The 13,693-nt window shown below is 41.9% G+C and overlaps 1 long non-coding RNA gene across 1 annotated transcript; it reads left to right on the top strand.

Annotated features, from left to right (window-relative positions):
• The first annotated feature begins 6,425 nt into the window (after nucleotides 1-6,425).
• Nucleotides 6,426-13,127, top strand: LOC307207368. The gene is made up of 2 exons (XR_013834660.1): nucleotides 6,426-6,643; nucleotides 12,808-13,127. It is a non-coding gene; the product is annotated as an uncharacterized lncRNA (long non-coding RNA).
• The last annotated feature ends 566 nt before the right edge of the window (nucleotides 13,128-13,693 follow it).

The raw sequence follows: 13,693 nt of genomic DNA, 5'->3' as shown, positions 1-13,693 counted from the left end.
CTGTCAATTGAACAGAATTTGTCATGCACAATGGAAGTGGAGGGAAATTATCCGGATAGATCTGCTTATTTTGCATACGCCTACCCAATTTGCACACTGCAATTTACCAGAATTGGAGTCTCCCTCCACCACATCAGAAGCTTAGCAATCATTAATATTCAGGACAGACAACAGACTAAATAGGAAGGACCTCTTTGCACAGCACAGTTAATCTAACGTCTACTTTTTTTTGGTGAGCTGCTTATAGTTTCTATTTCTGACCCAACGGCATGCCACTCAGATGCTGGGGACCGAATCTGGGACTGCAAATGGAAGGAGTGTGAAACAAGATTTGGAATATTCTATGGGCCCTACCTTTAACTATGGAAGTCTGGCAGACTCGCTAAGAAGGAATATGACTATCGTTGGGTTGGAGCTCCCCCAAGATCTGTTCTTTAACACCAAAGACTATCAAAAAGATGGGCAGAGGGGACATGAAAGAGAGTTAAGAGCCTCAGACTTAAGATCTCCGGGTTGATGGACTTTTGGAGAACAGTTGGCATGGGCCGAGACCGGGGAGGGGAGATGGTGAAAGAAAAATTGGGAATTTAAAGTGTATATATTGTGATATTAAAAAAAATAAAATTCTTTTTTTTTTAATGAGAGATGGGAAAATCGTGGAATGGAATTTTTTGTGACCCTAGGGGAAACGTCTTAAGAGAATAAGTTCAGATATATAAGTTCTAAGGAGAAATAAGATTAAATAAAGTAAAAGTGGATGGCTAATTGGCAAATGAGAGAATGGAAAATTACAGTATATTAAGATAAGTTATAAGGATAAAAACAAAGATGAAGGATTTGCTGAAATATCTATTTGAATTAGAATACAAAGAGGGGAGGTGTGAGGAGGTCAAGGAGATAAGTTAAGAAAGGGAGTTATATTAAGGTTTAACTTGTTCTTTTGTCTTTTTGATGGTATCTTTTTTTTTCTTTTTTGCTGTCTTTGCTTTTTTATTTTTTATTTTTCTCTTGGATATGTTTTGTTTTTGTATATTGTGTTCCTTTTTGTAATCTTTTAAAACTTGAATAAATATTATTTGAAAAAAAAAAAAAAGAATCTGGGACTGCAAGCACCGCCTTCCCATTTCCAGGGAAAGGGTGCATGCCAAGCGTTGTAAAAAAAAATCTGCCCTTTCCCCCTTATGGGGTATCCAAGTGCCCATATAGAGTCCTTAAGTGGGTTCCCTATCGGTAGGAGAAAAATAACAGAGGCCAACCAGAGAATATTGAGAAGCAAAGCAGCTATTAAGCCTGATCTTTATGAAGTGTTGCAACAGAGTCCCCCACTCACCCCATGCAGGAGAGAGGAGGAACCCAGAGCATTGGTGTGCAAGCTCTTATATAGACTTTTGAAACTGCCCACCCTGTAGCCCAAGACCACCCCCCTGAACCATCATACATACATCACAGAAGAAGGCGGTCTACAGCAGAAATCCTGCCTGCCAGGATACCTGATAATGGCCACTGATTGATCTACCTGGGCAGCCTGGCCATTCTTTTGTGATGGTTAATACTTTAGTTCCTGAATCCAAGTCACGGCTCACCCTATTTATACACAAATATGCCCTTAAGACAAGATTTGTAAACCTGATCGTTATTAAACTGTTGCAACAGGGTCCTCACTCACCACACGCAGGAGGGAGGAGGAACGCAGAACAATGGTGTGCCAAGCCCTTATATAGACTCCCCCCCCACACACACACTGTAGCTCAAGACCACGCCCAATACATCATACATACATCACAGATGGGGTGGTCTACAGCAGAAATCCTGTCTGGCAGGAAACCTGTTAATGGTCACTGATTGCATTACCTGGGCTCATCCTAAAGGTAAAGGACCCCTGACAGTTACGTCCAGTCGCAGATGACTCTGGGGTTGCGGCGCTCATCTCGCTTTACTGGCCGAGGGAGCCGGCGTACAGCTTCTGGGTCATGTGGCCAGCATGGCTAAGCCACTTCTGGCGAACCACAGCAGCGCACGGAAACGCCGTTTACCTTCCCACCAGAGTGGTACCTATTTATCTACTTGCGCTGGTGTGCTTTCGAACTGCTAGGTGGGCAGGAGCAGGGACCGAGCAATGGGACCTCACCCCGTCACAGGGATTCAAACCACCAACCTTCCGATCAGCAAGGCCAAGAGGCTCAGTGGTTTAGACCACAGTGCCACCTGTGTCCCTATTCATACCCTAATTCATACCCAAATGTGCCCTTAAGGCGGGATTTGTGAGCACAGAGACAATGAGGAGGCTTTTCCTATTTCCATCCAAACTGCAGAGGAATATTTGAGGTCACTGAAAGGGTCAAAATGGCTTTAGGACTCTTTTCCTGTACTGTTTCAGACATGTGGTTTACATATCTATGTATGTGTTTGCCTTGTAAATTGATGAACATTTAATTTATATACAGTCATACCTCGGGATAAATATGCTTCAGAATAAGTATTTTTGGGTTGCGCTCTGCGGTGACCCAGAAGTAACAGAGCATGTTACTTCCGGGTTTCGCCTCTTGCGCATGTGCAGACGGTCAAAATGACATCATGTGCATGCGCAGAAGCAGCGAGATACGACCCGTGCACACACAGTCGCGTCTTATGTTCTATTCAGGATGCGAACGGGGCTCCGGAACAGATCCCGTTCACATCCCGAGGTACCACTGTATTTGAGACCTTAAATGCGTGAGAACAAACCACCCTTTCAAGGAGAGTGGGAGGGTTTGAGACCACTATTGAAACTGTCATGCGAGGCTGTCTCTTTTTCACAGAGCATACAGAGCACGTCTGGAAGATCCGTCCCTGATATTCTCTGTGTTCTGAAAATGTGCTTGTGGGTGCCATCTAGTTACATAATTACAGACCTCCAAGTGTCTCTATTTTCCAGGGACAGTTCTGGATTTACAGATGCCGTCCCGGTTTCTGATTTGATCCCAGAATGTCTCACTTTTCCTTAGGATGTCCCTATTTTCATCAGAGAAATGTTGGAGGGTACAGTGGTACCTTGGTTCTCAAACTTAATCCTTTCTGGAAGTTCGTTCCAAAACCAAAGCGTTTGGAAACCAAGGCGTGCTTTCCTATAGAAAGTAATGCAAAGAGGATTAATCCGTTCCAGACTTTTAAAAACAATCCCTAAAACAGCAATTTACCATGATTTTTATTATGAATAAAAAAAAATCTTACCTGAACTGATGATAGTCACTGATGGGGAAGAAAAGAAGAAGAGTTTGGATTTGATATCCCGCTTTATCACTACCCGAAGGAGTCTCAAAGCGGCTAACATTTTCCTTTCCCTTCCTCCCCCACAACAAACACTCTGTGAGGTGAGTGAGGCTGAGAGACTTCAGAGGAGTGTGACTGGCCCAAGGTCACCCAGCAGCTGCATGTGGAGGAGTGGAGATGCGAACCCGGTTCCCCAGATTACGAGACTACCGCTGTTAACCACCACACCACACCGGGGGGCTTTTATCCATTTCCACAGTCACACAATCAGTCAATCAGTAGCTGAACTGGGTTCCACACAGTCGCAAAAACAAATTAACTGAAGAAGCGCCAAACTTAACCCATTCTGGAAGGCCGTTTGACTTCTGAAATGTTCAAAAACCAAGGCGCAGCTTCTGATTGGTGCAGGTGCCCTGGAAACAATAGCCGACAGCCACATCGGACGTGCGGCTTCCGAAAAAGTTTTGAAAACCGGAATACTTACTTCTGGGTTTTCGGCGTTTGAGAACCAAGGCGTTTGAGAACCAGGGTACCACTGTATTGGATATTCCTATTTTCAGTGGAGAAATGTTGGAGGGTAGGGAGTTATGCAACCCGAGCCAAGGAAATAAGTAACTCTACAAGCCTTAGAAGACATATGAAGGCAGCCGTGTATAAGTAAGTTTTTATATTTTCGATGCTTTATTATGTTTTTATGTGTGTTGGAACCCACCTGTCAGACTTTGGAGACACGGCTTTGGTCGTGCATCAGCAGAACAAAGCAATTAGAGTCCCTTAGCAGTTTAAGAGCATTTAATGATCACAGCAAAAGAACACAGCAGCCATTCTTGGAGCACAGGTGCTCCCAATTAAGTTTTCTTCCTCCTTCCCCCCCCCCCCCGAGTCATCGTCATTTCCCCTTCTTGCAACCTGATCTTGCAACCACTGAGCCTTCTGCATAGCAACTTAATCAGCTTTCCATGAGTTTGGAGAGATAGGCTGGACACTATCAAGCGAAGGGGGGTCAGTTATCTCTCTCTCTCTTCCTGTTCTGCTTATCCTAGCTCAGGGGTTCCCAAACTAAGGTCCGCGGGCCGGATAAGGCCCGAGGGATTCATTTATCCGGCCCGCAGCGACCCCCACTGCCCGCTGCCACTGCCCGCTCTTTCCACGCTGTGCTGCGTGACTGCCCCCTTCCAGGTTGGAGGAGCACCGGAAATAGCTTGTGTGCATGCGCGTTATTTGAGCATGTTCTTTCCGGTGCACATCCGGGTTGTAGGAGGCCCGTGCACATGCACACAAGCTATTTCTGGTGTTCCTCTGACCCGGAAGTGCGCCGGAAATAGCATGTGTGCACGTGTATGGGCATGCGCTTCCCCGCCCTCCGTGCGATCGGTGCTGGAGACACTGACCCGAGGCGCGGTAAGTTTGCTGACCCCTGCCCTACCTGTTCCCCACTCAGCTCTGCCCAGCTGTTGTTTTCCGAACTATGTCCCTCTGCAAACCAGTTCTCTAAATCTATGCTGCTCCATTGTTCCTGGGCAGCTTCAAGATCCTGGTCAAGAGCAGGGAGATTTCCACCATTCCTCATCAGAGCTCTAATCCTGTCTGGTCTCTGACACCACCCAACCCAGTCTGATGGTGGGGTATTGTTGTTGTTGTTGTTGTTGTTATTGAGCCAGTGTGGTGTAGTGGTTAAGAACGGTAGTCTCGTAATCTGGGGAACCGGGTTCGCGTCTCCGCTCCTCCACCTGCAGCTGCTGGGTGACCTTGGGCCAATCACACTTCTCTGAAGTCTCTCAGCCCCACTCACCTCACAGAGTGTTTGTTGTGGGGGAGGAAGGGAAAGGAGAATGTTAGCCACTTTGGGACTCCTTAAAGGGAGTGAAAGGTGGGATATCAAATCCAAACTCTTCTTCTTCTTCTTCTATTGACAGGGTTTTTTTCAGCTTGAACTTGCCGGAACTCAGTTCCTGCACTTCTCAGGTGGGGGCCATTGCCATCATAAGAGAACAAGGGAGGTGAACATGGTTAGTTCCGGCACCTTTTCTAGAAAAATAGCACTGGTTATGGAATAGGATGTCCCCATTTGCATCCGAGAAATGCTGGAGGGTATGTAATTCTACCTGCCTCTCCCTCTCGGAAGACCTATGCATTCTGTGTGCTGCAGCAGCAGCAGCGGCAACAACTGAGAAATCACATGATGCTTTCATCAGCAGTGCATGATGGGAGCTGTAGGCATGAGCATGGGAAACTGAGGACCTTAGCCACAATACTCCCAGCATGCACCAGGGCATTTGGAAGACGCAGCTGCTTTTCATTTCACCCTTTTCTGGCCTTCCCATCTGGATCACAGCAATAAGGGGAACAGCTCCCAGAAAAGGAGCCTGGTGGTCCTCTAACAATTTTATTTTGTACATTTCTTTGGAACTGTCAATTTCAGGCTAGGTTCTGATAAATTTTACGCCCAGTTTTTAGAAGTTTGATTTCATTGGTATTTTTGCTATGTATTTTTTATATTGTATACTGTAAAAAACTCAGTGTGGGTTTTTTTTACCAATTAAGTGGGACTTGTATTTACATTGTGATTAATAAACAAGGAAACAACTGAGTTAACTTTAACCATCTGCAAGATGAACTTTGCAAGATTTTCATTGCTCTGCTATGGTTAAGGGATCATGCATAGACAAGGTCACATCCTGTTGAGGCCAGGAGAACTCCCTTCTGCTCCCAAGTTTCCCCACCCTGCTGCTCCCTGTCAACAAAGAAGCCTTGATTTCGCCCTCCTGATTTAGCAGCCACCCAGGTGGCTGGTTCAGGTTTCCCCTGCCTGCTTTGCAATATGTTAAGCCACCATTTCCAATTGAAACCGGAGAGATTAGCTTTCTTTTCCTGCGCACCTGATTACCTAGGTGGGCACCTGTCAGTCACTGTGCTTCCCTAGGCGAGGGATGCATTGAAACTCTCCACCAGCAAAACTTGCCAGCCGCAGGTCACCCGGGTGACGCCTCTTGCCTGTGTGTGGTTCCCAGTCTTGAAACTTTAAAGGTTCAAAAGAAAAATAAAACGGTCCAGAGGAAAGTTTGCTCGTTCTTTTTTTTTTTTAAACAGATGTTTTGAAGGGCCAAAGTGTGCCTCCAAGTTGAGAGGTGAAATGGAAAACCGCTGTCAACCGAGGCAACCCCCCCCCCCCACAAAGAAAACCCAGGTAGCCAGTAGAAATGTTGAAATGAACTCCACCCTACAGGGCCTAAAAAATGAATAAATATGTAAACAGCAGGCTGCAGTTTTGTTATTTATTGACCAGATCAATTGGCTTGTTTAGATAGTTTTAGAAGGCTGGATTTATCAGTTTGCAAAAAGTGCAGGATCTCACCTCTCCCTGGAGAGAGCAAATGGCTCTGTAGGGATACAGGCCATTATTTATTTCTTTTTTTTATATAAATTCTTTATTAAGAATTTTGTTAATACAATAAAGAAAAGAAAGACAGAATAAACAAAGAACAAACAAAGAATAAAACAAACATAAAGTTATACATCTTGTAATAACCATCTTTTCTTCATTTTTTTCCTTTTGACTTCCTCACGTCTCTCGCTCCTACTTTCCAAGTTAATAAAACTTTAGCCAGCAACTTATCACCTTATTTTCATTCTTATTGTACAGAATTCCAATATTTTATCCATAACTTTGAATATTTTTGTCAAAGTCCTGAATACCTAGTTTTAACATGATATTCATTTAAAATTTATCTTTCTCATGAAATTCACTCATTCTCATAATCTTTTCAGCTAACTTTATGGTGCCCTATTGTTTTCAAATCTCTCATCCTTCTTAACACTCATATAATTTACAGTGTTTTTGAAGATAGTCCTTAAATTTCTTCCAATCCTCCTCCACTACTTCTTCTCCCAGGTCTCGGATTCTGCCGGTCATTTCTGCTAACTCCATGTAGTCCATCAGTTGCACCTGCCATTCTTCCAGCGTGGGCAAATCTTGAGTTTTCCAATGTTTGGCGACAAGTATCCTTGCTGCTGTTGTTGCATACATAAATAATGTTTGGTCCTTCTTTAACACCCTCTGGCCAACAATGCCCGAAAGGAAGGCCTCTGGTTTCTTAGGAAAGGTATACTTAAATACCTTTTTCAGCTCATTATATATCATTTCCCAGAAGGCCTTAACCCTAGGGCAAGTCCACCAGAGGTGAAAGAATGTTCCTTCAGTTTCCTTACATTTCCAACACTTGTTATCTGGCAGGTGATATATTTTAGCTAGCTTGACTGGGGTCATGTACCACCTATATATCATTTTCATAATATTTTCTTTCAAGGCATTGCATGCCGTAAACTTCATACCGGTAGTCCATAACTTTTCCCAGTCAGCAAACATAATATTATACCCAATGTCCTGTGCCCATTTTATCATAGCTGATTTAACCGTTTCATCCTGTGTATTCCACCTCAGCAGCAAGTTATACATTCTTGAGAGTAATTTAGTCTTAGGTTCTAGCAATTCTGTTTCCAATTTCGATTTTTCCACTTGGAATCCTAACTTTTTATCCAATTTAAAAGCCTCTTTAATCTGAGCGTAATGTAACCAATCTCACACTTTAAGTTTCTCCATACTCTGCAATCTCCAATTGTCTCCATCTCTTTCTAATATTTCCCAATATTTCGGCCATTTGACCTCCATATTGGGTCTTTTCACAGCCTTAGCTTCCATAGGTGATAACCACCTTGGGGTCTTGTTTTCTAATAAGTCTTTATATTTTATCCAGACATTAAACACTGCTTTCCTTACAATATGGTTCTTGAAATTCTTGTGAATCTTAACCTTGTCATACCACAGATACGCATGCCATCCAAAAGCATTGTTAAATCCTTCCAAATCTAAAACATCAGTGTTTTCAAGAAGCAGCCAATCTTTCAACCAGCAAAAAGCTGCTGATTCATAATACAACCTTAAGTCTGGCAGGGCAAACCTCCCTCTTTCTTTAGCATCAGTTAATATTTTAAACTTAATTCTGGGCTTTTTGCCCTGCCAGACAAATTTAGAGATATCTCTTTGCCACCTCCCGAAAACTCCATTTTGTCCACAATCTGTAAAGTCTGAAAAAGAAACAACATCCTTGGCAATACGTTCATTTTTATAGCAGCAATTTGGCCCAACAAGGAAAGTTTCAGTCTTGACCAACTTTCTAAATCCCTCTTAATTTCTGACCAGCACTTTTCATAATTGTCCTTAAATAAATTCAGATTCTTTGCTGTTATGTTCACCCCTAGATATTTTACTTTTTTAACCACGTTTAACTCTGTCTCTTTCTGAAACCTTTCTGACTCTGAAGCTGTCAAATTTTTTTCCAATACCTGAGTTTTTTGTTTATTTAGTTTAAATCCCGCCACCCGACCAAACTCTTGAATCAGTTGTAAAGCCCTTTTCGTACTAGATTCTGGCTCCTGTAGGGTCAAAACTAGGTCATCTGCAAAAGCCTTAAGTTTGTACTGCTTCGCTCCGACCTGAATTCCTTCCACCAACCGGTCCCCTCTAATCATATTTAGAAGCACTTCCAGGACCGAAATAAATAACAGAGGGGAAATAAGGCAACCTTGTCGTGTTCCTTTTTCAATTTTAAACTCTTCTGTCACCACATTGTTAACTATCAATTTAGCCTTTTGTTCTGAATAGATTGCATCTATCCCATTTTCAAATCCCCGTCCCACTCCCATCCCTTCCAGGTTTTTCTTCATAAACGTCCAAGAAATGTTGTCAAAGGCCTTCTCCGCATCTATAAATATTAACACTGCTCTTGTATTAATATTTGTTTGCAAAAGTTCCAAGATATCAATAATGTTCCTTGTGTTAGCAAACAAATGTCTTCCTGGGAGAAAGCCTGCCTGATCTTTATGGATCACTTCGCTTAAAACCTTTTTAAATCTGTTTGCTAAAATGTCTGCAAAGATTTTGTAATCCACATTTAGAAGGGAAATGGGGCGGTAGTTCTTAAGTTGTGTCTTTTCCAATTCAGATTTAGGTATCAATGTGATAAAGGCTTCTTTCCACATTTTCGGTGCTTTTTCCCCCTCCATAATCTCATTGCAAACCTCCATTAGTGGATGTATCAAGTAGTCTTTCAATATCTTATAATATTTGGAGGTAAGCCCATCAGGCCCTGGAGATTTGCCCAATTGCATGTTCTGAATGGCAACTTCAATCTCTTGTCGAGTTATTTTACAATTCAGGATTGATCTGTTTTCTTGAGACAACATTGGTAATCCATTCTTTATCAGAAATTGTTCTATCTCAACCTCATTTTGCGGCCCTTGAGTATATAGTTGTTTGAAGTATCTCTGGAAGCACTTCCTAATCTCCACAGGGTTCTGAATATTTCTTCCTTCAATCTCTAGATTAGTGATCATGTTTAATTTTTGTCTCTTTTTCAACTGCCATGCTAGCAGTTTTCCACATTTATTTGCCGAGTCGAATGATCTTTGTTTCATTAACTTGACTTTCCACTCCACTTCCTGGTTTATCAATTTGGAGTATTGTGCTTGGTGAAATTTAATTTCTTTCAAAATCTCCTTTGATTTTGGTTTCAATCTTAACTTCTTCTCACATTCTTTAATTTTCTCCACAATCTTATCTTTTTTCTCATTTTGTGCTCTTTTCTTTGCAGCGTTCTGTGGTATCAGAAACCCCCTCATAACCGCCTTACTTGCATCCCAGATGATTCTTTTTTCCACCGTGGTGTTCAAATTTATCTCAAAATAGTCCTTCAAAACTTTTTGGGCCTTTTTAATGATTTCCTGGTCTCTAAACAAATTGTCATTCATCTTCCATCTAAAGGAACCGGTTGGGATTAGTCTCATGTCCATCTTTACAGCGTTATGGTCGGAGCAGGTCTTTGGGCAGATTTCCACCTTTCTCGTCTTAGGTGCCAGACCTCTAGTTATCCATATTTGGTCGATTCTTGTCCATGTCAGTTGGGCTTCAGAAAAGAATGTTCCCTCTCTTCCCAGGGGATTCTTTGTCCTCCAAATGTCAATCAAGTCCATATTATCAGTCAGTTCAAAAAAGGTTTTAGGTAGTCTGCCATCTTTTGTCACATTTTGGCTTTGAGACTTGTCCATGTTGGTTGATGCCACCCCGTTCATATCTCCCATCATAATGATGTTGTCATAGTCCAGATAGTCCAGCATTATCTCATGCAGCTTCTTATAAAATTCCGATTTCCCCTCATTTGGTGCGTAGATTCCTAGTATCAAAAACTTTTCTCCCTGATTTTGTATCTCAATTGCCAAAATTCTTCCTTGCTCATCTTTAAATAGAAATTTTGGTGATAGGCTCTCCTTTGCATATATGACCACTCCTCTTTTCTTAACTCGGTCCGAAGAAATAAATTCTTGTCCTAATCTTTTATTTATTAACACTTTCCTATGGAGCCTAGTCACATGTGTTTCTTGCAAACAAATAATGTCCAATTGTTCTTTTTTCAATATATGAAATATTCTTCTCCTCTTTTCCGGGGAATTGCAGCCATTAATGTTCCAACTCAGAAGTTGCAGAGACATCCTGGACAAATCTGTTATTCCTCTAATGGTGGTATCTTTTTCTCCGGGTCTTCAGGTCCCGAAGGTGCGGGTGCAGGTGATGGCCCAGACCCTAAAGGTCTTTCAATCCCTTTCTGAAGATCCTCTCCGTAGGCACTCAAAAATTTTTCTTTATCCTCGGCTGTTTTAATTTTAACCTTCTTCCCTCTAAATGTAAAAGATAGTCCTTGGGGAAATTCCCACCTGAAAACAATTGAGTTGCTCCTCAGCAGTTTTGCTAACTCAGTGTAGGTGGATCTAAGGTCCAAAAGTTGTTTTGGGATATCTTTATAAATTTCTACTCTTTTGTCCGAAATATCCAGTGATTTTCCGTAATGTAGGTCTAGTATTTTGTCTCTTTCCTCCTTAGAACTCAAAGTGATCAAACAATCTCTGGGCCTGTCTTTCCTTGTTGATTTTCCAAGTCTAAAAGCAGTCACAATTTTAAAGTCCTTTTCTTCCTCCAAAGGCCAAAACTTGGAAAATTCTTTTGTCAGGAACTCAATTAAATTCCCTTGTTCAAGTTCTGGTATAAACCTCAATCTCAGATTATTTTCCCGACTCCGCAATTCTATCATAGACAAATACGCCTGCTGTTCACTAACCTGTTTATGCAATGGTTTTACCTCTTGTTGTAATTCTTCAACTTTTTGGCTGGCTTCCTCAGCCAATTTGCGGTTTTCTGCAGTGGCCTCAAATAACTTTCCAATCGATTGTGCATTCAGAGCAACTTGTTCAGTTAATTTATTAACACTGGCTGTGTTTTGGTCAATCTTAGCTGTTTGTTCATCCGCCTTTTTATCCAAAACTTCCAATTTTTCAAAAAAATTCTCGAATACTGAACCAGATCCTCCTGCAGCCATATCTTCCAACAATGGTTGCTCAACTTCTTCTTCCTCTGCCAGCAAAACAGTAGGAACAGATGATCTACGCGGCTGTGAAGTTAAAGTCAGTGTTGTTTGTTTAGCTTTTGCTTTAGCCGCTCTTGTTTTCCCAGTGCCACTCATTCCAGTATTGTCTACTAGTCAAGGTCAAGCTAAATTGTTCCCATGGGAATCCAGCAGCCCAGAGAGTAAACAGTCCAATAGGAGGAAAGGAAAGAGAAAGTAAAATCACATACAAATGTACATCCAAAATCCTCTAGAGGGAGTTCGAATATGTCTTGAGGGAAAAAGCCGAATTGTTAGAGTCCAATTAATTTCCAAAGAGCCTTCAATTTTTCTTGTAGTAAGCAGAGTTGGTTTAAAAAGTACTACAATGTCTCTAGCAAAGTGCCAGAATTGATGTTTCAATGTAGCAGTTCCACAAACACTCAGATTGTAACAAGCCCAGGTAACAAAGTGTCAAAGTCTGCAATCTGACAGTTCTGTTAATTCAGGCAGTCCAATTATCTGGGCTACTCAGTAGGATTGTAATTCCAAAAGGAGAAGTAAAACACAGTCCATATGAAAAGTAATTCACTTAAAAGAAGTTAAATCCCAATTTTGTATAAAGGCAGTTTCAACGGATGCACAGAATAGTATTTTTTAACGCCTCTTCAAAGGCTCCAAACATCAAAGTCTTTTGCTTTAAATCTTAAGCAGAAGCGGAAGACGGACTTCCTGTTTGCATCTCCCGCTTTTAGCCGAATTTATAGCAGTTTAGTTTCCAATTCTTACTATCTTTTCTTACTCACGGGTTGTTCTTTTCCGAATCAGATGTTTCCAGGAAAAAAGGTCAGCGCTCACCGGCAGCGGCTTCACTCCACAGGAATAGCGATCGACTCACAGCGCCGCGATACCCCCTCCACGTTCAGAGACCCTTTACAGGGTCCCTTCTTCGTTTTGGGGGACGCTTCTGGCGCCCGCCGAGTCCCACGACCACAGGCTCTTGCTGCCTGTGGGTTTTCGGTGCGGGTCTCCGCTTCGCCATAGCGGACGACCCGTTTCCGCGGAGCTTCCTCCTCACAACGCAAGGAGGACCGCCATTGCCGTTCACGCCGCCTCCGGAAGTGAGGCCATTATTTATTTCTTATCAATTTATTTCTTTTTTCTTTTATATACTTTACTGGAAGATGAAAATAATGTGTATGTAATTGTAAGTGCACACGGTAAAAAAAGATTTGAAAAAGGGGGGTAAGAAAAGAAAAATAACATCCAAATACAATACCAAAAGAAAACCCAACCAGAAATAGAACGTATAAACATTACAAGATTGTTATCGTTCAATCTATTATTTATATATATATTTCTTCTTTACTAAAGACAAAAAGCAATGTGTGTATATAATTGTAAGTGTACAGGTAAAATATGATGTGAAAAAGGGGGAAAGGAAAAGGAGGGGGGGAAAGAACACCATATACAATATAATTGAAACTTCAAAACAAAACAAAAGCCACCAAATCAAAATTATTCTAAAACCAGATAACAACTCCTAAAAGAAATTAGCAGCAGCAGCATCACCAGCACCCAGGACAATGATCAGTCACACATTTGTTTTCATTGTGTTAAAACCAGAAATGGGGCAAAAATCTCAAGTCCCCCCCACAGCCTCAAACTAAGGCCAGGACAATTGACAATGACACAGGCACCATACATACACAACAGCAAAGAGGTTCAGAAAAGCAGTCCATAAAATTGCAGCAATAAGCGGATACCATGTACTGTATGGTTTCCTCTGACTATCCAATACAGAATCAAATAATCTCCAAAATTATTTTGCTGACCAGAGGGACCCGCGGGGAGTGGCACCCCGACGAGCTGGGCAGAGGCGTAAATCCACACCCCAGGATTTTTCCTTATCAATTGTTTAATATAGAAATTTCAGTTTGGGTAACAAACGCCTTTTAAAAAACAAAGAAAGTGCTGCATCCTTTGAAGACAGTGCCTGGAATGAGAGGCCT

Source organism: Podarcis cretensis, assembly GCF_951804945.1.
Source record: "Podarcis cretensis genome assembly, chromosome: 18".
Classification (NCBI taxonomy): Eukaryota; Metazoa; Chordata; class Lepidosauria; order Squamata; family Lacertidae; genus Podarcis; species Podarcis cretensis.
This window is presented reverse-complemented; position numbering and strand designations above follow the sequence as displayed.